Source organism: Colobus angolensis, unplaced genomic scaffold (assembly GCF_000951035.1).
Source record: "Colobus angolensis palliatus isolate OR3802 unplaced genomic scaffold, Cang.pa_1.0 Scaffold637, whole genome shotgun sequence".
In the NCBI taxonomy this organism is placed as follows: domain Eukaryota; kingdom Metazoa; phylum Chordata; class Mammalia; order Primates; family Cercopithecidae; genus Colobus; species Colobus angolensis.
The window spans coordinates 384,807-410,049 of record NW_012120010.1 but is presented as its reverse complement, the minus strand read 5'-3'; the positions used below and the strand labels follow the sequence as shown (position 1 = coordinate 410,049).

The window sequence follows — 25,243 nt, the reverse complement described above, 5'->3', positions numbered from 1 at the left end:
TCACACACCAGGTCTTATTGTGGGGAGGGGGTAGCAGGGAGGGATAGCATTAGGAGATATACCTAATGTAAATGATGAGTTAATGGGTGCAGCACACCAACATGGCACATGTATATATATGTAACAAACCTGCACATTGTGCACACGTACCCTAGAACTTAAAGTATAATAAAATAATAATAATAATAATAAAAAGAAAATGAGGAATACCTCCTCTCTCAGCTGGAGCAGATGTGTGTGCATACCATAGGAATGAAATTTCAGAACTTTAGTGGATTAGTCAGGGTTATCTAGAGGGATAGGACTAATAGGACAGATATATATATTAAAGGAAATTTCTTGAGGAGTATTGGTTCACACGATCACAACGTGAAGTCCCACAAGAGGTCATCTGCAAGCTGAGGAGCAAGGTAGGCATTTCACATCCCAAAACCTCAAAAGTAGAGAAGCTGACAGTGCAGCCTTCAGTCTGTGGCTAAAGATTCAAGAGCCTCTGGCAAACCGCTGGTCCAAGAAAAGCTGAAAGAACTTGGAGTTCAATGTTTGAGAGCCGGAAGCATCCAGCACAGCAGAAAGATGAGGGTCAGAAGATTTAATCGGTCAAATTTTTCCACTTTCTTCTGCCTGCTTTTATTCTAGTCACACTGGCAGCTGATCAGATTGTGTCCATTCAGGTTGAGGGTGGGTCTACCTCTCCCAGTCCACTGACCCAAATGTTAATCTCCTTTGGCAACACCCTCACAAACAGAACAACACTTTGCGTCCTTCAATCCAATCAAGTTGACACTCAATATTAACCATCACATTCAGTAACACACTTTTAAAAACTACCCACATATTAGTGACAATTACCACCCTCTGCCTAAAGCTAAAGCTCTTTAAGGTGAAATGATAACAGGTACTGGCTGCATGATGCACTAGTCCCTACAAGGTATCCAGATGATCACTTGCAGGGACTAGAGCATTGATGAGCCACTGGGGAGGAAGGAGTTTGATCCATTTTAATTATTTATCTGGAGTAGAAATTATAATCTATTATAATAATACCTGTTACAGGAGGAACAATGCTGCCTGCCCCCCAAAGATGACTAAGTCTTAATCCCCAAAATCTAGGACTACATTACATTACACTACAAGGGGAAATTGAAGTTTTATGTGGATTTAATGTTGTTAATAAGCTGAACTCAGCATACAGAGTGTATTCAGGATCATCCAGGTGTGACCAATGTAATCACAGAGGCCTTTAAAGAGGAAGAGAGATGCAGAAGAGAACAGGGAAAGATGTAACTACAGAAGGAAGGATAGAAATATGCTATGTTGTTGGCACTGAAGATAGGGGGCAGGTGAGGAAAAAAGCAAGGCATGCAGGGCAGCCAGGAGGAGCTGGGAAAAGAGCAAGGAAACATTCTCTTCTAGAGCCTCTAGCCAGGAACTCTGGCCGACTGGTACCTTGATGTTAGTCCAGTGAGAACTGTGTCAAAACTCTGACTTCCAGAACTGTATAACATTAAATATGCATTGTTATAAGTCATTATGTTCTTTGCCATTTGTTATGACAGCAGTAGAAAACTAATAAAACAGCCAAGCACAACATTTTTTTCTGCATTCAGGAAACAAAGAAACATATTTAAGAGAACAGAAAAGTAGAATTCTCTTAAAGGCATTTTTAAATGAGAAATTTACCAGTGTTATTTTTCTAGTCCTGTTTGCATATGTGTAACTTATTTTTCTGAGCGAAAACACAAAGACCCTTACCTTAATTACAAACAGTAATCAGAGTTGATTTGTCTTATCCCTTCAAAAGAAAGCCTCCTGTATGAAGAATTGGTCTCATACAGATTTTGTTTCCTGGCAAGAAATCACTGAATTAAAAATAAATGCATTCAGTGTTAATCACATCTATTTCTTGACTTCTGTTTAATTGACTCTGGTACCAATGTCCATAATAATTAGCAAGAAAAGAAGCTGTGATTCTTTGATAGCCTATTCTGCTCATCCAGCTAAAAATGGATGACTTGAGATTAAAACTTTTGTCTTTCTGATGCCAGAACTTTGGTCCTCTCCACTCTATCATTACTTTTTTTTTCCTCCTCAGTGACACACACACACACACACACACACACACACATTAATGTAGCTGTCCTAGTCCTACCCAGGTTCTGAAGAATGGTCAGTATGGTCCAGAATAGCGTGTCTCGCTCCTTATTTTGAAAGTAGAAAAATCTAAATTTTCCTACCCCAAAAGATATTCAATATGACCTTCTGTGGCAACAGGTTCATTCTTTCTCTGCTTTTTCTGTACTCTATTCAAAAAGCCAGAAGTATCTGGGTATGCTCTGTACTGATTTTTCTCCCCCCAGGTGGCTGTTTCACCTGCCAAAAACAATACTTTAATTATCAGTAGAGATGGTTATTTTGGCTAGCCTGGAGATTTTTTTCTGCTTAAAAGGCTGTGTATTTATGAAAAGGGCTTCCATTTCATATTACTGTATTTAAATCTGCCTCTGAGAGTGGGGGCCCTAATGAATAAGGTCTGTATTAAATGTATTTAATTATTTATTTATACATGCATATGTATAATTTATTTATTTATTTATTTTTATACATTTAATTATTATTTATATATACATATTTATTTATACATACATACATATACAGAGAGTTTCCAGTCTCTGTTCCCTAGGCCTGGATCAACATGCCTATCACAGGGAGGCACATTGTCAGCAGGTCAGTTCTCCCTGCTCTGCTTAGAGTGAGTTTAGCTCATTCAGAACTGAAGTTAGAGGTGTTTTACGCAAACATGACCCATAATCCTTGGCTTACATAAATTAGGGTATTTCTATTTATCTCAAGAGGTATTATCAACATTTAAAAAGCAATTTTCAAAAGACTTTTTCAAAGTTAGTATGAGCCTCATAGCAGGACTTCCCCATAAGCAGATTTAAATCTACTGGGAGACCTCAAATGCCTCCAGTGTGCCTGACACTTTCTGGGAAGTGCAATTGGTCCATTCTGCTGACTCTGAGCTTTGCTCCAATACTAATCTTTTCTCTGGAATGAAAGACCTTGTACCACCTCTGCTTCATACTCATCCTCCAGGACTTGGACTAAGTATTTCCTCCTCTTCTGTGAGACCATTCGCTACAACAAAGTAATAATTGCCCTTTGCTACTCTCACTCACAGATTTTCTTCCTGTAAGATTTTCACATTGTGCTTCTCATTGTAATTATTGATGTTGGCTTATTATCTACCTATTAGATTGTTAGATCTGCAGGCTCAATTACTATGCTGTGCTCATGTTTACATATTTTCACAGGCTTGAGCACAGCCTGGCTATCAGAATTGAACCCAACTACCAAAGAGAGAGATCAGGGAGGGGAAAAGTAATTGTGCCAGAATCTGGAAATATTTTTTGTGTGACCTCTAAGACTTCCTAGCTATGGGCCCTTTAAACAAATCACTGCAGCTAAGAAAGAAAAAGTTATAGACTTAGAGATTATGACATAGAATTTTTAAATTATAGAGTGTCCCACCCCTCAACTCTTCACCTCTAATGCTTTAGCTAATTCTATCTCATCTTCTTCAATCTGGCTTTAAAGCCTGCTGTGATAAACTCTAGGTAATCAAAGCTTGAGAATATGAAATTTGATTTTTAAAAGGAAATACTGTAAACTAGATAGTTATTGTAAAGTTGATTTACAAAAATAAACACTGGCTATTAATTTAAAATTACCATTTATCTCTATTTCTACATATAAAAACAGTTGGTTACAAAGAGAATATTTTAAAAATCTGTAATATACACTTTTATCATCTCTGAGATTAGAAGACAATGTTTTGAGAGTGGAAACTAATGTGTCTGAATAAAATGATAGTGAAAAAACACTATTAACAACAAATGCACATCCATTTTCCATTAGGAGATCTCACTTAATTACTCTAAGGTAAGTCTCCTGTTGTCAGTGACAGCATTGCCCAAATTTGTGGCAATGACAAGATAAAATCACTTAGAAGAAGTGAAAATAGATTCTGGAAAGAGGGCAAGGGTATAGATTTTGACTCCCTCAATTTCCTCATTTTAAAAAAATGCTCCCTAAGGCAAAACCATCCCTTAAATAAAGTGTTCTATAAACCCAAAACTATGATTAGATTTAAGACTTATGACTGAATGCTCCACATTGCGTGGGATCAGCATATGTGTAAGAGAAAACAGAAACAGAGGTAGACAACATAAGATCTGATGGATCCGAAAACTAGTACGCATTCAAAAGGCCAGAAAGCCTCTTGGAGAATAGTAGCTGCAACCGAGGGGGATTGACACACTGCAATAGCCAGAGAGGGCAAGAAATCCTCCGAAGGAATGAAGATGGTGAAGTAGAATGCTCCCTTAATGCTTCCAAAACTAATTAATTAAAACTCTTTTCCATAACAAAAGCCCACGCTGAGAATAAACTTTTGGGGAAAAAAAAAAGAATTGAGAATAACAGGTTTAAAAGAGACACAGAAAACAGAATGTTTAGATAAAAGTGGGGGAAGAGAATGAAGAGTAAAGCTCCCAGAAAATAAGCCTTGAACAGAAAATTGTGCTGCATAGTAGTATCATAGTTTTTAAGAAACTATCTTAAATGGTGCCTCTGTCTAAAATATCAGGAAAATAAATTTCATATAAAAATGTATAAAAAGGTTAAAGCCATCTTTTGTACAAATATAAGTAAGTAGAAGAAGAAAGAAGGAAGAAGAAGAAAAAGAAGAAAGAGGAGGAAGAAAAGGAGGAGGAAGAGGAAGAGGAGGAGGAGAAAGCAGCAGCAGCAAAACATCCCTGTAGACAAGAAAATCATATAGGACAGTTCACCAAACATTTGGGAATGTTACCCAACGTTTTTTTACATGAGTTAAAATGCATTAAGAGCATAATGCAAGATAGTAAATAACATAAATCAGAATTAGGAGAATTAGGAAGTAAGGTTATAAAAACTGAAGAAAGAACAAATCATGTCAGAAATAAAGGCTTAAGTAGAAAGACCTCAAAAATGAATAAATACAATTGGTGATGTCTTAAGAGTAGTGAAAGATAAAACTTAAAAAATGTTTAAAAAAGAAAATACATTTCAAAAAATAAAAAACATTCAAAAGAATTATAAATATATGGCAGGCAAAGAAGTTCCAAAATATTAATAAAGTAACCTCCAAAGAAGGAGAGCAAAGCTGGAGAAGACAGCAAATATTTAGATCTATAATTCAAGATGATTTTTCTGGAATTAAAAAGAGAATAATTTAAAATTACATTTAAAAAAGTTATATTGTATACTTGAGAAAATCAGCCCAGAACCACCATTATAAAGAGAATTATTGGACTTGATATAAATACAATTATTGGACTTGATAGAAAAACCAAAAAGAAGAAATAATAAATAAAAAAAACAGATGGTCATAATACTCTTTATTCAAGAAAAACAGAGTAATATATTTAAGGTGCTCAAGGAAAGAAAATATAAACCAAAGATTTTATATCATGCAAACTAACTTTCAAGTATAAAGATAATAGACAATTATCTACACGCAAAAACTTTAGTCATGTTTCTATAAGCCCCTTCTTAATAAAATACTACAGAGGGATAAGCATTAAATCTGTATTTATATGTAGAATTAAGACTATATGAGGGAGAGGATGTCATGGCTATATGCTCTGACAAGATACACTACAACTATTTTTAAAATGTGAAAAAGAATGGGGCCAGCATATGCAAAATTTTATTTTTTAACTTTCAACCATCACATTTTCCAGCTCTATTCACTGAAAAAGTTTAGAAGTAATGAGCACACAGTAGCAATGACTATGGTTAGCGCACAGGTTGTGGTGTTAAATCACCATTTTTTGCTGAGACAAACCAGAGGTTTTTGAGAAATGGCTGAGTACGGTTCTGAGGTGGGAAATGAACAAGAGGAGCCAAGAACATATTTTCATATCAGATCAGAAGAAAGCTATCAAAGACGATTAGAGTTGTGTTCATAAGACTCAGGAGTCAGCTTGAAAAATTGCCACTGGCAAAAGATAAGGCAATTAGAACATCACTAAGGACAATGACTTCATTGAAATAATGCCCACCAGGTATGTTTGTCTACACATTCATAATGACATATGGTTACTTTTGGAAAAAAACGAGAGAATCATCTCATTATTTTGAAAACTGGTAAATAATGGAAAGACTCAAGCAATTAATTATCTTGCCATTTCTGTACAAACTAAAACAAGGAGTGATCAAATAGCGTTGGTCATTTCATTTTATAAAAACATTCCAAAAACTAAGAAAAGTAGAAAAGATAGAGTTGGGATATCACCATTTTGCAATTCTTAATGAATTAAGAAATTAAGCATTGATTATCAATGGCTGTTAACAACACAAAAAGGAGGCAACCAGATATTATGTGTCTTTGGATCAAGGACCACTTTGGATAACACCACATATGAATTTGTATTTCCACAACATACCAAATCTGAATGTGACTAGATCTTTAGCTCCAACTAGAAATTCATAGGAATTTCTGAAGGCAGAGTAACGCATAAACTACACAATGGATAACAGCAGAGGGTAATTAATATTAATAATATTTTTAAATAAATTGCTCAAAAACAAATAATACATGTAATTTTACATATATGCATAGATATGTAAATATACTCAATAGGTATACATACAATGTACACATATATAAGATTATATGTACACTTACACATATATATTAAGAGGATGGGGAAAATAATGGTAAACTATAGTTCCATTTTTATCAATGGAGTGATAAAATCATAAAGAAAAATTTAAAAGTGATTTCATAAGAGCTATAATTAGGGTTACTTGCAGTGGAGAGATAGCAAAGAGAGCTTTGGGGTAACTGGCAAAGTTCTACCTTATTTCATAAATGGTGGTTATAAGGATACTTTTTCTTATACTAACTAATTAAGCGGTACATCACTTTATGTTATCTTCAATAAACATCAATAAAAAGTAAACAAAAAATAAAAGAGCTAAAGTAGAATATTTCATTTATTCAGACAATTTATTTCACTATGAAATAAACCTTACATTATTCAATACCAAACCTCTAGGCACGTTTTATATTATCATGAGCTGTGAGAAACAAACTTGGGATGGCTTTGTATAAATCTTTCTGTCTTGGAAAAAGATGTTTTTATAAAGGTTGTAATAGCACCTTGGTAAACAAAACAATTTATTTAAAGAAGTAGTATCAATGTAATGTTTATTACAATAAATACACAAAGGATTCAGAAAGTTTTATCTTCTAGCTATAGCCTCTGTGGAGCTCAGTTTCCTAATTGGTTAAAAATACAGGAGTCCGTATTTGCCTTGTTAAAGTTATGCTGAGGATCAAGTGAGATATTCAGTTGAAAACATAAAAAAGCAACACAAAGAACTATATTCTCATTTGGAAATGTGGCAAACTACCACTACTCTAAATGATCTTCAAGTAGTAAATATCGTAAATATTTGGTATTTATTAAAAATAATTAATTAGAAACCAATCCATCAAAATGTCAATAAAGAATCTAAAACTTATCTAAAAATAACCTAAGACATCCTAATTCCCCATGTCTACATTAGAAAAAAATTAAATATACACATCAGTCACAAACATGTTCTTTTAATTTAAATGTAATTTTGTTGTTTATAAATAAAGAAAATAATACAAGAAATGTAATCAGCAAGTGGAGCTCAGAAGGGATGGATCATTTAAGATAAAATGACCTGAATGCAATTTGTATGTGGACAAAAGATTTTCTTGTGCACTCGCAGGTCCTCTTTGCGGGGCTAGGAAAAAACAGATTTCCTTAAAGAGTTAAAATGCTTCCACTTTCAATACAAATGGAGAAGGAAAAGAGAAGTGTCAGGCAACAGAAAGTTGGTCATTGGTGAAGTTTAGAGAAATTAGGCGGCTGGAATATTTTCACAACCCATCCCCTCTTCTTTTTGGAACAGCCTGAATATTTTCATGGTCTTATTAAAGACAATTTCAGAAACGCTTTTGTGCATCATTGGATGCCATTTTTAACCAGACTAAATCTTATGAAAATTTATGTTTAATTCCAAAACATGTTCCACCCACTACCATATTCCAATTAAAGCGTGACATTGACACATCCCATGTTCCCGTCTGATGCAGTGTTGAGAATGCACATAATCTCACATGCTGGTATCTCTCCAAACCAGGAAGCTTCTTTCACCTCTAATTTGCATGATGCATTCTTTTTCAAATTAGTCACGTGATTAATGAGCATCTTGGAGAGTGTCCAGTTTTATCCACTCTGTCACGTTCCCTTATTCCCACTACCAGACTCAATTAACTCTCCCAGCTAGTGCCAAATGATTGCACACAGTATAAATTATGCTTGTTCATTTGTTCCAGAAAACAATCACATCCACTGCAATTTAGAAATTGTTTTCCATTGGCGAGGATAATTAATTGTTAAAATGTGTATCAGCAAGCATTTTCGTTTACTACATAGACCAAACCTTCAACTATTCAATATTTATCAAACTCCAAACTTGTACTCCACAATCTTCATCCTCAGCCTCTGAAAAAAACACTGCAGGTTTGTAGAGAAATTCTTATAATGAGCTGTTGTTGTCAAACTTCAATTAGGCTGCAGTCCTCTAATAGAAGGGAATTAATGTAAAAATGACTTTATAATGAGGAAAAACTGAAGACTGAGGTTATTGTTTCCCACCATCTTATATCATTTGTTTCTCCATCTCACAGCTCAGTTGAACTTTGCAAATTTTTGTTATTTGAATATCCAGTCATAACATGAAAATTAAGCTCTGCTTTTCTGCCTTCGCATCATCTCAATTTAATTGACATTGTTTTCAGTTCATGCATAATCTAGAAAGAAAATAATTGTATTTCCTCTGCAACAATTTTGTTAAGGTTTGAGTCATTAATAATAATTACAAATTCTTGAAAATAAAGTATAATAGCTGCTTTTTAAAACAGTTGCATTTTCACTGGAAGTTTCAGATAGCATTTCTGTTTCACAAAGAAAGAATACTCATTGGGCATCTTGTTTAAAATTATTTGTTTAATTGAAAATCTTTAGATCTTTTATTTGAAAATGCACCCACATGTACACATACCAGAGCTCTAGGTCATGATTAATTTTTACAGGAATAAAATAAAAGAAAAAAGTTGTAAACAGGTAATTGTGCTGTGGTGGTAATATTTGTACATGTTCAACATTGCATAATTTATTGAGAAAGATGGGATAACAATTATTCTGTTCGCAGGATATATGGGAGAACACTAGCTGTTCCCAAGATATAATTCTGGGTGCCAAAGACATGGGACCTAAATAGGTAGAAAGAGTCTTGCTTCTTGTGAAAGACAATGGAACAAGAAATACATGTCCAAGAAAAGATACTGATTAATGATAAATGTTATACAGAAAATTTTATAAAGGTAATATAATAGTGTCTCCAAAGAGAAACATTTCAGAGGATATCTGAATGACAAAGAGCAGTCAGCCACAAGGTACAAAAGTCTTCTGGGCAGATAAAGCAACTAGTGGACAAAAGCACGAGAATCTGGATCCAGCATGGTGGTGTGATCAAGGAGGAGCAGGTAGGTGATACTGGCTAAGGAATAACGTGCAATCAGGAGAGTGGGACAGAGTACAGGAAGAGATCAGAGGAGCAGGCAGAAGCTGCATCATGCCACCAAAGGGGCCAGCCAGCTGTGTTACTCTAAGTGCAATACGAAGCAAAGGAGAGAGATGTCCTCTGGCAGCTATGTGGAAGACAGACCAGAGTGAGACTAGACAAAGAAGTGGAGGGGAAGCTGTGCGATTTCGGGCATGGATTGCACGGTCTACCTCCACCTTTTATTGTATTGTATCTCAACCAAATGTAGATTAAAGAAAAGTTTAGTAGAGAAGAATAACAAAGAAATTAAAATCAACCACATAGAAGGTTTTATCCTGAAAATAAAATATTCCTAGGCCTAATTTAAGAACTCCATATTAAACTTCACTGATAAGAATTTGAACCTTTGTCTCTGTTTACTTCCCTCTGCCATAAACATTTCTTTCCCCCAACAGTTATTTCAGGGTCAGTTTTGGTTTGATGTGTTCCTAGTGCTTTTTCAGACATCTTAAACTGAAGGGCCATTTTTTGCTTTCTGAAATTCCAGAGCAATTGTTGTAAATGCCATTTCCTTGGAATATTCAATAAAGTAGTAATAATTTCATATTCCTCTTAAACATATTTTTGTATTCTAATAGGGAACATTAATATTTGAGTATCAAATTAAAAGATCACATAAATTGAATATGGTAAGATATTTAAGGTCAGGAGAGCTTTTTCGTGTTCCTGAAATTATTCCACTGGAAAACTATCTATTTTTCCCATGTTCAAGTTCAATGAATTCTGTAACCCTAGGACAGCATTAAGAAGAGTTCAGCTATGAGCAGCATAATTGTGAAAGGGGTTAATAAAATTCAAGGTTGTTTAGTGCTCATCTCCTTTCTCTTTTTCAGATGGTGTGGCCTAGGAGTATAAATTACTGCAGACTGAGCATTATTGTGCAAAGGTCAAGACTATTTGTTTTAAATTTACTGGATTGTAAAGCACTAGAAAAATACCTTATTGCCTTCAGATACTGCTTTTCTTTTTTTCTTTACCTCTGTAAATCAAAACCACATTTTTTTAAATGGGAAAAGTAATTTCTATATATGAACTTTTCAGCTCTGCATTCTAAACTTGAATTGATATATAATAGAGCTGTCTTGTTTAAAGCATAGTAGAGATCATTTATTCTGGGGGACTTGTATATTATACTTAAGAGGATCTAAGAGAAAATTACGAATATTCACATTTCAGTTAAATTTATGGAAATACAAAGGGTAGTATCTGTATTTCTACCTTTTCTGATTTTTAAGTGTTCTCTATATTCATTTTATTGGTTTTACTTTTCATACTCTATGCTCGAAAAATAATGTATCTAAATATATGTATTATATGATATTTTATTTATAAATAAGGGTTATTACGTATTTCCATAGTACGATTATAGAGAGTAATTTTTATTCAGCACTTATCTAAAGTTTATAAAGTCTGCACATATATTATCTAAATCAGTTCTTATCATAACTCCACATTTTATGGCAGATAATATTAGCCACATTTTGTAATTGAAGAAATTCTGATCTCAAAAAGTTAAGTGGCCTGCTAAGAAAAAAAATTTGGGGGAAAAATACTTCACATGCAAGGGTCACACATTTATTACAATATTATTGATTTTATAATCACCTGAGAAATTTTTCTGTCCAAAAATTCCAATGTCCATTGATAATAAGCCATATAAAAGGGAATAAAAGCACTAGCCCATATTATTTTGGGTCTCAGATGCTCTTCTCCAAACCAATAACCTGATTCACCTTTTTCAGAACAAATCCTCTCCCTAAAATTAAGCATTTCATGTGTAGATACATGTGTTTGTACAATGCACAGTTGAGTCATATTTTGAAAGATTGCAACATCACTGAAATGAGTGAATAACTGATCAACGTGATGACTTTGAAAAGATTCTTATTTGAATGCCAAATTCTGGCACTTTTGTTTAAAAACTGGTATAGATTTTATGATTAACCACAATGGGTTCTTTATTATTTTAAACAATGCAAACATGAACTATAGCTTGACAGCTAAGAGTTTGCACGTGAGTAATGAATATAAATTTGTGTCAATAATCTTCACTTTCCTAGGGATATTACAGTGTCCAGGAATCATGACTGAGAATTACTGCTCCCGCAGTTTCTGATTCTCCAGGGGGAGAATGTTGAACTTTCATTATACACTGACAAAGTATATTTCTCCTAGTATTTATAGATGAGCTTAGGAAAGGAAAGTATCATTACAACAGAAAAACATGCCATCATTTGAGGTCGAGATTACAGGAGAACTTCTGTATACTGTCACATTTTTTAAACATTCCTATATCATTACTGTTTTGTTCTGCATTATACAGTGCTGAAGCATTAGACTTATATGAGTCATGTTTTCCTTCTGAAACTATTGCTGTTGGCACTATCAGAGTAACTAGCTGTATGATATATTAACTCACTGCAACTTTTGGTATCAAATGCTATGAACTTGAAAACTAGATGAATAAGCATCTTGATGTTGTGTGTAAAGACAAAAGGAAAACTGACTTCCACAAAGGCCCTGACATCCGCTCCTGGGCACACTTTTCACAAACTAGGTCCTTTTGGTTTCTTAATGGTTCCCCAGCTCTAGGCTAGATACACTAAATGCTGCCATCGTTGAGTCTTAAGCTTCTCTTAAGCAGTGAAAATATAACATCTAAATGTATTCACTAAGTAAAATTGAGTTTCTTCAAGTCTCCACTGCTGGGTAAGGCAATGGAATTTCAAAATAAAAGACAATTATGAAACCAATAATCACATTCATGAAGACACAGTCACTCACAATCCAGGGGACGTGGAGTATCGGGGAACTTATCCTTGAAGAGGTAACACTTGAGCTTATTTTTGGAGCAAAAATAGGCTTTAACTAAGCAAAGCACAGAGAACTGAAGGAGAAGCAGAGGTAGAACAAGGCATAAGAATGTACTTCAGACATACAGATTCACTTTTTGAAGAATCACTGTGGAAGGAGGAGAGGCATTGATATTGAGTACAAAAAGAAAGACAGTATTGCTTAAGTGCAAAGAGAAAAGAGAAGAGAATGGTGCTTACAAGGCTTAAAAACTTTACAGAGCAGCCAAAGTACAGCATTGCAAGATGTCTATATTACATTTTTTTTTTCTCCTAACTGTTAAGGAAAGTCATTGAAAAATGTTAAGCAGAAAGAAGGATGTGTATTTGTGTTGTGTAAATGTGTGTGAACATATCAAATCTGAGTTGTAAAAAGATCACTTTGGAGACTTTCTTTTTAAGATGGAGGCCTTTACTCCTATCTCAGATATGTAGAAATAATTAAAAACAAATAAACATTTTAAAAATATAATAAGTACATAAATTTTCTCCAGGAAAGAGACTTTCATAAGAAAAAAGGAAGAAAAAGTGGGAATAAAAACAAAGAGATCAACATTGTAAAAAAAACACAAATAAGATTGCAGGAATGAGTCCAAATATAGCAGTAATTTTTAAAACTGAATAAGTTAATTTATTGAAAAGAAAATTTAACTGATTAAATGGAAAAATTCTTATATAAACTACATGTATAGATAGCAATAAAATGTTTAATAATCTTTATAGTGCCATATCACAGAAAACCAAAAGCTAACAATTTTTATAGCTATGTACAATAACATGAATAAATTTCACAAACATAATATTGAATGTAGAATAGCCAGATGAGGAGTAACAAAGACTGTATTCACAATTACACATATATATGTGTTACAAAATGAGGCAAAAATGTTTAGGCACACCTGCTTTCTATTAAAACTGTTAAGAAAAGCTTGGAAAATGTAGGGTTATAAAGAACATGATTGTGGGTAGATAGCATAAGAAGTACTTATGAAATGTTGATATGGCATACTGTTTTAGCTGTGTAGTAGTTGCATGAGTGGTTACTGTGTAATAAAATATTGAGCTATAGCAGTCAGGAGAGTGAAAATAATTTTAGAAAATATTTTGGAGATAGAATCAATAGGTCAATGGTAGTATAGCTAAGTGGGCTGAGTCAAGGATGACCTCCAATTTCAGAGCTTGAATTACTAAATGGATAGCAATGTCATCACTGACTCAGACAACACCACAAGAGGAACAGCTTGGATGGGTGTGAGATCATAAGTTTAATCTGAAGTGGTAAAATTTGAGATAGGTATAGAACATCCACTAGAAATGTCAAGTAGGTAATTGGATGTTTAGTTTTAGAAGTCAAAAAAGTGATCTAACTTAGTTATTTTCAGGTATATGAGATATAAATTTTGGAGTCTGAGATATGTAGATCGCGATTTTTTAAAAATAAATATGGCTGGCATTATTTTACAAATAAGAAAACAAAGGCTCAGATTGGATCAATAACTTGCAGAGAAGGACAACTAATTTGGACTATGCTCTGTTGATATTTAATTTAGTCCCTTTCTATCATATAAATTCTAAATGTACAGAACATACTGTAACATTATAAAAGAAGATGCTTTGTCCCGCCACCACCTACCCCAGGTAAGTCATAAGCACACCAACTCTAAATGACTGCGTTCAGGAAATATTCAAAGTTAAATGAAATTACCTATCTTTCTACTAATGAGAATGCACATTATGGGACTGTCTTTAATCAGAGAAAGTCAAATATAGAATATGGACAATTGACATATTCAATTTGATTATTTACATGAATCTGACTAATCAAATATTTCTAAATGTTTTTCTCCATGTCCTCACTTCATGCTGAATAAATACATACTAATATGGACAACTCCAATGTGAAATGTCAAAATGTTGTCCTCCTTGTTCACCAGGAACCGTAACAACATAGTAGTTAAAATTACATTAGTTAAATTAAGAGCTTTAAGCAGAATCTGCCATGGCTAATAACAAAGTTCCTCTTTGAAGAGGCCAAAAATTAAAAGGTATTTGTAAACAGCTCTGACACTGGGGTTAAAAATTATGGATTAGGATCCTAGTTTTACCAAGTTCTGAATATATGGCACTGGGTAAATGTGTCTAAATTACACTAAATCATTGAAAGTACTGAGAGGTATGTTACAATTTTAAATGTATCCCTAAGTAGAATATTTTACACTCTACATTTTAAAAGTGATAATTACACAAATTGGGGGAGAAAAATGCACACTTTGTTAGCTCATTTTAGGTACGCTTAAAATAGCTTTTACATCTCAATTTGCTTTCATCAGCAATCAGTCAATATGTAAGTCATGCCTACAAGAATATTTTTCTTCTCACTCACAATTATTTACATAATTGGCTTATTAGGAGTCAATAAATAATAAATATATCTTTAAAAATAAGCTATTAAAATAATACAAAGTATAAATGTAAGTAAGTTGGTTTCATAACACAATTGGTTCATGTTTGCCTAGTTATTTAGGTTGACCAGCAGTTATTTTAATTAGCTTCTGAATTTAGTCAGCATCAAAGATGGTTAACTAAATATTTCATTAGTTATAGTATTATCTGAAAACGATATTAAAAGAATAATTATAACATTGTTTTTCTTACATTACTTAGCAGTAGTAGTTAGAATTTAGAATTAGGAAATGATTATAGTATGCCAGGTTCTAGGCTAAGCACTTCACATTTATTATTTCAATTAACCCTCACAGGAGACTTATGTGGTAGGGAGAGTTATTATTTCCACTTTTCATTTGGAGAAATAGACTTTGGTAAATCATATGTAGAAATGTAGTTGTCTTCCCAGCATCACACAGATGAGAATCACATGCTATTTAAAGCCGGATGCACCAAACGTCCATCTGTGAGCTGGTAAAGTTGGCCATTAGTTTTAGAAGGTTTAGATTATTTGCAGTGAATCAATAATATTGGTGACTATAGGAAGAAAATTGTCTTTGTAACCCGATACACACACGTCTACTGCAAGAGAAGACAGTAGACTGCAGTGTTACTAAGTTCATGCTGATGTGAACTTTCTTCCTTTTTTTGTACCACATCAAGAGTTAGCGGGGGGAGGGCGTGCCCTAGTAATGTGGGCTCAAGGCCAAACAGCTTTGTAACATTTGTAAAATTAATCACACAGTTCAGTTTACTGTTTCATCCCTGTAACTCCCTTTCTCTCATACTGCCCCTAACACGAGGAGTGGCTGGAGTAGCCACAGATGTTTCTGGCATCAGAGAAAGAGGCAGAGGGTATTGCAGAGGTCAATTGACTGTGACACTATTAGAACTGAAGTATTGGGCTGCTTACTTGCAGAGGTGCCTTCCTAGACCCTATACCTAACTATGTATTCAAAGTTATAACTGTTTCTGCTTTTCTTTAAAGATAACAAGTATTTCAGAAAACCACATCAAGTGGGCTAGTAAGTTAACTATACATAGAAGTGATTGCATATAAAAATATACACTATTAAAACAAGTTAAATTAAATGTATCCCCCAATCAGAACAGAGATAATTCATAAAACAACAAGAGAAAAATATCTAGTCACATAGAAGGGAACCCCCATCAGATTGACAGTGGATTTCTAAGCAGAAACCTGACAGTCCAGGAGAGAATGAAAAGATATATTTAAAGGGCTGAAAGAAAAAAAAAAAAAAAAGCAAACAAACAAAAAACCTGCCAACCAGGAATAAAATACTAAACAATGTTATTCCTCATAAATGAAGGACAAATGCAGTCTTTTCTAGACTAGCAAAAACTGAAGAAATTTGTCACCACTAGACTAGCCCCACAAGAAATGCTAAGGGAGTTCTATACCTGAAAGTGTAAGGACAATATTTACCATCATGAAAATACAAAAGCATAAATCATTGGTAGAGCAAACACATACATGAGGAAAATAAAGGGTTCAATATTACCACTACAGAAAGCCATCAAGTTATGACAATAAGCAATCAAGAAAGAACGAAAGAAAAAAATCAAAGAACAAATAATATACAAAACAACCAGAAAACAATGAACAAAAAGACAGAAATAAGTGTTAACATATCAAGATTAATCTTGAATAGAAACAGATTCAATTTTCCTCTTAAAAGATACAGACTGACTGAAAAGCTTTTTTTAAATGATGCAAATATATGCTACCTAACAGAAACTTACTTCACTAGTAAATACACATACAGACTGAAAATAAAGGGATAGAAAAAGATATCCCAAGCATATCAAAACCAAGAATAAGCAACAACAAAAGTGCATGCCAATATCCCTAAAAAACATAGATACAAAAATTCTCAAATAAAACCACTAGCAAACTAAATCAAACAGAGCATCAAAAAGATAATACAATATGATTAAGTGGCATTTATTCCAGAGATTCAAGGATGGTTCAACATATGCAAATCAATAAACATGATACAGCACATTGACAGCGTAAAGGAGAAAATTTATACGATCATCTCAATAGATCCAGAAAAAGCATTGATAAAATTCAATATCCCTTCATGACCAAAAAAAAAAAAAAAAAATCCAAAACCTAGACATAGAAGGAACGTACCTAACATAATAAGGCAATATATGACAGACTCTCAGCTAACATCATATTGAATGGGAAGAAGCTGAAAACATTTCCTCTAAGAACCAGAATAATACAAGGATGCCCACTTTTACTACTCCTATTCAACATAGTACTGGAGATCCTACCCAGAACAATCAGCCAAGAGAACAATATAAAAGGCAACAAATTGAAAAACGGTAAGTCAAATTACCCCTCTTTGCAGATGACATGATCATATATTCAGAAAACCCTATAGACTCTACTAGAAAACACTTAGATCTGATAAATATATTCAGTAAAGTTGCAGAATGCAAAATCAACATACAAAAATCAACAGTGTTTCTATCACCAATAATGAACTAGTGCAAAAAGAAATCAAGGATTCAATCCCCATCTACAATAGTTACCAAAAAAAAAAAATCCTAGGAATTAATTTAACCAAGGTGGTGAAAGACCTTTACAGAAAAGCTGCAAAACACTGATGAAAGAAACTAAAGAGGATACAAAAATCAAATGGGAAGACATTCCATGTTAATGGATTAGAATAATTAATACTGTTAAAATGGCCATATTACCCAAAGCCATCTACAGATTCAATGCAATCCATATCAAAAGAGGGGTGCATTTTTCACAGAAATAGAAAAAGCAATCTTAAAATGCATATGAGGCCAGGCACAGTTGCTCATGCCTCTAATCCCAGCACTTTAGAAGGCCGAGGCGAACAGATCGCTTGAGGTCAAGAGTTCAAGACCAGCCTGACCAACATGGTGAAACCCTTTGTCTACTAAAAATATAAAAATTAGCTAGGCGTAGTAGCTCATGCCTGTTGTCCTAGCTACTTGGGAGGTTGAGGCATAAGAATCACTTGAACCTGGGAGACAGAGGTTGCAGTGAGCCGAGATCATGCCGCTGCACTCCAGCCTCAGCACCAGAGTGAGACTCTGTCTAAAACAAAACAAAACAAAACAAAAAAATGCATATGTAACCTGAAAAGAGCCTAAATAGACAAAGAAAAAAGAGCAAAACTGAAGGCATCACATTATCTGACTTCAACATATATTATAAGGCTATAGTCACAAAAACAGCATGCATGGTATTATTACAAAAATAGACACACATAGTCCAAGGAAGCAAAATGGAGCACCCAGAAATAAATCCACAAATTTATAGCCAATTGATTTCCAACAAAGTTGCCAAGAACATGCATTGGGTAAAAGGTACTGTCTTCAATAAATGGTGCTGGAAAAAACTAGATATCCATATGCAGAAGAATGTAACGAGACTTCTGTCTCTCACTACATACACAAAAAAATTCAAAATGAATTAAGGACCTATTTGTAAGATCTGAAACTATAAAACTACTACAAGAAAACATAAGAGAAACACTCCAGGACATTGGGCTAAGCAAAGATTTCTTATCAAATACCTCCAAAGCACAGACAACAAAAGCAAAAACAGACAAATGGGACTGCATTAAAAAAGCTTTCTACACAGCAAAGGAAACAATCAACAAAATGAAGAGACAACCTGTTGAATGGGAGAAGATATTTGCAAACAATTCATCTGACAAGGCCTAATATCCAGAATATATAATGAACTCAAAAAACTCAATAGCAAAAAAGTAAATTAATTAATTTTATAAAATAATAATTTAATTAACAAGTGAGCACAGAACTGGAAGGGCTATTTCTCAATAGATGACACACAAATGTCCAACAAGTAGATGAAGAAATACTCAATATCATTAATCATCAGGGAAGTACAAATTAAAACCAAATGAGACATTATCTTATCCTGGTTAGAATAAGTATTATCAAGTAATGAAAAAATAAAAGATCCCCGTAAACATGCAGAGAAAATAGAACTCTTACACACTCATGGTGAAAATGTAAATTAATATAGTAATATGGTTTGGATTTATGTCTCCACCCAATTCTCAGGTTCAGTTGTTATCCCTAATGTTGGAGGTGGGGCCTGGTGAGAGGTGATTGGATCATAGGGGAGGTTTCTCATGAATGATTTAGCACCATCCCCTGAGTACTGTTCTTGTAATAATGAGTGAGTGAGTTATTGAGATCTGGTTGTTTAAATGTGTGTAGCACCTCCCTCATCTCTTTCTCCTGCTCCAGTCATGTAAAAAGTGCCTTCTTCCCCTTTGCCTTCCACCATGATTGTAAGTTTCCTGAAGCCTCTCCAGAAGCAGAAGCCACCATGCTTTCTATGTAGCATGCAGAACTGTGAGCCAATTAAACCTCTTTTCTTTATAAATGACCCACTCTCAGGTATTTTTTATAGTAGTGCAGGAACAGATTAATACATACAGCCATTATGAAAAACAGTATAAGGGTTTCCAAAAAAAGTAGAAGTAGAACTATCATATAATCCAGAAATTTCACCACTGGGAATTTATCCAAAAGCAATGAAATTATTATATCAGAGGGATTCCCATGTTTGTTGTAGCACTATTCACAGTATCAAAGATAAGGAATCAACTTAAATGTCCATCAATGGACGAATGAATAAAGAAAATGTGATATATAAACACAATGGAATACTACTTGTCCATTAAAAACATGAAATCCTGGCATGTGCAGCAACATGGACAGAACTGGACCTCATTAAATTAAGTGAAATAAGCCAGGCACAGAAAGACAAATATCATATGTTCTTGCTTATAAGTGGAAGCTTTATTTTATGGAGGTAGAGAGCAGAATGATATTTACCAGATTCTAGGAAGGGTGTGAGTGGTTGGGAGTCAGGGATAAAGAGAAGTTGGCTAATATGTAGAAACATACAGTTAGATTGAAGGAATAACTTCTAATGTGTGGAAGCAGAGTAGGGTAGCTATAGTTAACAATGAATTGTATAATTCAAAATAGCTAGAATATAGGACTTGAAATGTTTCTAACACATAGAAATGGTCAATTCTCAGGATGATGGATACCCTAAATACCGTGACTTGACCATAACATATTCTCTACATGTAACAAGATATCACATGTACCCCATAAATATGTACAAATATTGTGTATCAGTAAAATATTTCTGAAGTTTCCATATTAACCTCTTGACATTTATTTATTGGTAAGCCTCTTCCACTAAAATGTAATCTCTATGAGGGCAGGAAATTTGTTTTGTTCATTGCTATAGCCCATCTCAGAAATAACATTAGATATGTATTAATTATTAAAAAATGAATGAACATGTGACAGAATATTGATAGGTAAAGCAGCCAGGAGTAAGACTTCTCCTAACCTGTAGAATTCAACAGTAATAAGATTATACTAGCATATTTAAACAATAAGTGATTTATTCAAAAAAGCTTATCATGAATGCTGAGAAAAGAGTGTTTACTCAATTTTTCTGGGATTGAGTGAAATCATAGTCTATTTTGGAGTACAGAATAAAGTGTTGTAGTCTTTATTGCAAGACCAATGCAGTTGTGAGAGATGTTTTACGCATTCTTAGTATGACATCATTAAAACTTTCAGTTCTCTTAACTTCCTTGGACTGATTCAATACCAAACAGACAAGTCATATATTCCAATGTAACACAGCTGTCATGGAGATCCTATGCTACTCATATCCAGTTTTTCAATAGAGATTTCACATAGTAGATTGGATCAGAATTTCCAATTATAACTTATTCTCTTTTATGTAGTTTTGCCACAGGAAAAGTTATGATAATTGTACGTGCTTTGAGTAATTTCAGTTGCGGTGACAGTAATATCTCATTGCAAGTTAATAAATTGACATTATGGTTGCCTTTCCATTCTCTATGAATAAATTCTCTGAGACTTCAAAGAAGAGCACAAAGTCTAGGTTGCCTTTTCCTGACAGCATTCCACTTCACCATTTTCATCTTATAGTTCGATTAATTCCTGCTAAGGAAATCAAAATATACATTTTGTCTTCAGCAGAGTATAAAGCAATTATATCTAAATTATTTCATATAAAAATCATGGAAAATAATGTCAACACTGCATTTTTATAGATGAGGAAAGGCCAGCAATACATGTTAAATTTTTCAAGGTTGAAGGGACAATAAGTACTTTAGTCATTCACTCAACAATTTATTGATAATCTGCTGTAAAGCACACACTGATCATTTTTGGGAGACTCAATGACTAAAATAGCATTTTTTTTAAATTAGACTTTAAGTTTTAGGGTACATGTGCACATTATGCAGGTTTGTTACATATGCATACACGTGCCATGTTGGTGTCCTGCACCCATTAACTCGTCATTTGTATTAGGTATATCTCCTAATGCTATCCCTCCCCACTCCCCCACCCCATGACAGGCCCTCGTGTGTGATGTTCCCTTCCTATGTCCAAGTGATCTCATTGCTCAGTTCCCACCTATGAGTGAGAACATGCGGAGCTTCGTTTTCTGTCCTTGCAATAGTTTGCTGAGAATGATGGTTTCCAGCTGCATCCATGTCCCTACAAAGGACATGAACTCATCCCTTTTTACGACTGCATAGTATTCCATGATGTATATGTGCCACATTTTCTTAATCCATTCTATCATTGATGGACATTTGGGTTGGTTCCAAGTCTTTGTTACTGTGAATAGTGCCACAATAAACATACACGTGCATGTGTCTTTATAGCAACATGATTTATAACCCTTTGGGTATATACCCAGTAATGGTATGGCTGGGTCAAATGGTATTTCTAGTTCTAGATGCTTGAGGAATTGCCACACTGTTTTCCACAATGGTTGAACTAGTTTACAGTCCCACCAACAGTGTAAAATTCCTATTTCTCCACATCCTCTCTAGCACTGTTGTTTCCTGACTTTTTAACGATCACCATTCTAACTGGTGTGAGTTGGTATCTCATTGTGGTTTTGATTTGCATTTCTCCGGTGGCCAGTGATGATGAGCATTTTTTCATGTGTCTGTTGGCTGCATAAATGTCTTCTTTTGAGAAGTGTCTGTTCATATCCTTTGCCCACTTTTTGATGGGGTTGTTTGTTTTTTTCTTGTAAATTTGTTTAAGTTCTTTGTAGATTCTGGATATTAGCCCTTTGTCAGATGGGTAGATTGCAAAAAATTTTCTCCCATTCTGTAGGTTGCCTGTTCACTCTGATGGTAGTTTTTTGTGATGTGCAGAAGCTCTTTAGTTTAATTAGATCCCATTTGTCAATTTTGGCTTTTGTTGCCATTGCTTTTGGTGTTTTAGACATGAAGTCCTTGCCCACGCCTATGTCCTGAATGTTATTGCCTAGGTTTTCTTCTAGGGTTTTTATGGTTTTATTTCTAACATTTAAGTCTTTAATCCATCTTGAATTAATTTTTGTATAAGGTGTAAGGAAGGGATCCAGTTTCAGCTCTCTACATATGGCTAGCCAGTTTTCCCAACAACAAATAATAAAAAAGGAAACACTTCCCCATTTCTTGTTTTTGTCAGGTTTGTCAAAGATCAGATGGTTGTAGATGTGTGGTATTATTTCTGAGGGCTCAAACAGCATTTATTTTCTAGCTAAGGAAGACATATGTAACTAAATAAGAAGGTAATATGTGCTTTGAGAAAAAGAATAGAAGAGAGTGAGTGTATTCTGGAGGTTCGATGGTGGTCAGTGTAAGCATGTTTGAAAAAAAGGCATTTGAGTCCTGAAGCAGAGACTTGAAAAAGGTAAGGATGTTAGCTCTTTGAGTATTTGGAGAAACGTGTTCCAGGAAAGGAAATATCAAGTGCACAGATGTCAGTGTAAGACATTATCTGGCATGTTTCAGAAACAAAGGGGATAGTAAGGATATCAAATAAATGAGGAAGAATGCTAAGAAATAAAAGTCAGATGGTCAAGGTATGTCACTCATATGCTTTTATAGGCCATTGTCAGTTAGCTTTTACTCTGGGTGAAATGAGGAGCTACTGAAGGGTTTTGAACAGAGTGACATAATCAAGCTTATGTTTTAAAAAGATCTTTCTGGTATAAAAATAGACACATAGATCAATGAAATAGAATAGAAAGCCGAGAAATAAAGCCACATACCTACAGCCAACTGATCTTCCACAAAGTCAAGGAAAACATATACTGGAGAAAGGACACTGTATTCAATAAATGGTGCTGAGAAAACTGGATTGTCATATGCATAATAATGAAACTGGACCCCTATCTTTACCATATACAAACATTAACTCAAGATGGATTAGAGACTTAAATGTAAGACCTAAAAATATATTTTTAAAAAAAACTAGATAAAAACTAAGAAAAACTCTTTTGGACACTATCCTTGGCAAGTAATTCATGACTGAGACCTCAAATACAAATGCAACAAAAATAAAAATAGAGAGAATTTAAGTAAACTAAAAAGCTTGTGCACAGCAAAATAAGTAATCAACAGAGTGAACAGAGAACCTGCAGGACAGGAGAAAATATTTGCAAACTATGTTTCCAACAAAGGGCTAATATCCAGAATCTTCACGGAACTCAAACAACTCAACAACAACAAAATAGCTCATTATAAAGTGGGCAAAGAACATAAAAAGACTTTTTTTTTTTTTCCAAAAGAAGACACACAAACAGCCAACAAATACATGAATAAATGCTCAGTGTCACTCATCAGAGAAATACAAATTGAACCAATGAGAAATCACCTTACACCAGTCAGAATGTTTATTATTAATAAGCCAACAGGCCAGGCGCGGTGACTTATGCCGGTAATCCCAGAACTCTGGGAGGCCAAGGCAGGCGGATCACTTGAGGTCAGGAGTTCAAAACCAGTCTGGCCAACATGACAAAACCTCATCTCCACTAAAAATGCAAAACTTAGTAGGGCGTGGTGGCACGTGCCCGTAATCACAGCTACTCAGGAGGCTGAGGCAGGAGAATTTCTTGAACCCAGGAGGTCGAGGCTGCAGCGAGCCAAAATCATGTCACTGCATTTTCAGCCTGAGTGACAGAGTGAGATTCTGTCTCAAAAAAATAAATATATAAATAAATAAGTAAACAAATAAAAAATAAATAAACAAAGTCAGCAAATAGCAGATCTTGGTGAGGATGCAGAGAAAAGGGAATGCTTATATACTCTTGGTAAGAATGTAAATTAGTACAAACTCTGTGGAAAATGATATCAAGATTTATCAGAGAACTAAAAATAGAACTACCATTTGATTTAGCAATACCACTACTGAGTATCTACTCAAAGGAAACTAAATCATCACAGCAAAAAGGTACCTACATTTGTATGTTTATTGCAGCACTATTCACAATAGCAATGACATGGAATCAAACTAAGTGTCCATAAAAGACTGTATAAAGAAAGTGTAACATATATTTGACATATCTATATGTCACATAAATAGATATATATCACACATACACACACACACACGCATATATATATGCTATGAAATACTGCTAAACCATAAAAAATAAAGAAATTATGTCTTCCGCAGCAACATGGATGACATGCAACTGGAGACAATTATCCTATGTGAAATAACTCAAATATAAATTCAAATATCATATGCTCTCATTTGTGAGAGCTAAATATTGTGTACACATGAACATAGAGTGTAATAATAGATATTGAAGATTCCAAAAGGTGGGATGGTCGAGGGGTGTGAGGGATTAAAAATTACTTAATGGAGACAAGGTACAATATTCAGGTGATGGCTACACTAAAAGACCAGACTTCACCACTATACAATATATCCACGAAACAAAACTGCATTATTACCCCTCAATCTATAAATAAATAAATAAATGAATAAAGGCAAAAAAAATCTCTGTTATAGTGAAAATAAGCTGCAAAGTGAGGCAAGAGTAGAAACAAGGATCTAAAATAGTAATCGAGGCTGGGGATTCTTCTGGCTCAGATCAAGATGGTAGCAGTAGAGGTAGTGAGAATAGATGAATGTTGTACATATCTGGAAGTAGAGTCAACAAGACCTGAGCGTATATTATGTGGCAAAAGAAAAAAAAAATCAAGAAATAGTCAAAGGTTTTAGGCATGAGAACCCAGAATGATGAGATTACCACAGAGATAAGGAAGGCTGGCCAGGCACGGTGGCTCATGCCTGTAATCCCAGGACTTTGGGAAGCCAAGGCAGGTGGATCA

At 34.3% G+C, this 25,243-nt stretch overlaps 1 protein-coding gene across 1 annotated transcript in view; it reads right to left on the bottom strand.

The window, feature by feature from the left end:
• Positions 1–25,243, bottom strand: part of RIT2 (Ras-like without CAAX 2) — a 216,994-nt gene that overhangs the window by 84,267 nt on the left and 107,484 nt on the right. The window lies entirely within an intron of this gene.